The following is a 694-nucleotide window of genomic DNA, read 5'->3' as shown; positions in this document are numbered from 1 at the left end:
GCCGGGGCCTTCTGTGTGAGCGGCGGTGATTCCAGCTGCTCCCATGGGATTTTCAGCCTTTTTCATTAGTGGTACACTCTAATGGAAGGCCAGGTGCTGAGCACGACAGAAAATAATGGGAAAACTCTCTGGATCAGGCAGTGGCCCGAAGAGCTGGCAGTGCCCAGCATTCCTGGCTGGAATTTGGGGGTGCCAGCACAGCCCTTCCAGAATGTTCCTGCGGGCCTGGCACTGCCCAGCATTCCACTGAAATGAGCTTTCAGTGCCTAGCAACGCGCAGGAGCGACAAAGGGATCTGAACCTGGAAATAGGTGAGTTCCGCCTGCCCACCGATGCTGAGGCAGAGGCTGGGGCTCAGGACAGCTGCACAGCCCTTCCCTGGGGCACCGATCCTGCACTGGGACGTCGTGGTGTTGCCACACTGGGCCTCAAGCCAGGAGAGGAAAAGCCCTGACCATTTCCTCTCCACCCAGGCACACCCACAGCCCTTCCCAGGGTGTTGCGCACTCGTCCCCACCTTCACGGTTTCACTGCAGAGAGTCCGCTGAAGTGGTGCCGACCTGCGGGGAGGGGGACGGCTCAGGCAGCTCTGGTGGCTGTTCTTTCTCGATGATTCTGTGTTCTCCTGCATTTCCCCGGGCCGGGGAGAGCGCGGGGAGGCGGCGGCGAGGGCCGGGAGCGGGGCCGGGAGCGA

This window comes from Corvus brachyrhynchos, unplaced genomic scaffold (assembly GCF_000691975.1).
Source record: "Corvus brachyrhynchos isolate BGI_N302 unplaced genomic scaffold, ASM69197v1 scaffold209, whole genome shotgun sequence".
Lineage (NCBI taxonomy): Eukaryota > Metazoa > Chordata > Aves > Passeriformes > Corvidae > Corvus > Corvus brachyrhynchos.
This window is presented reverse-complemented; position numbering follows the sequence as displayed.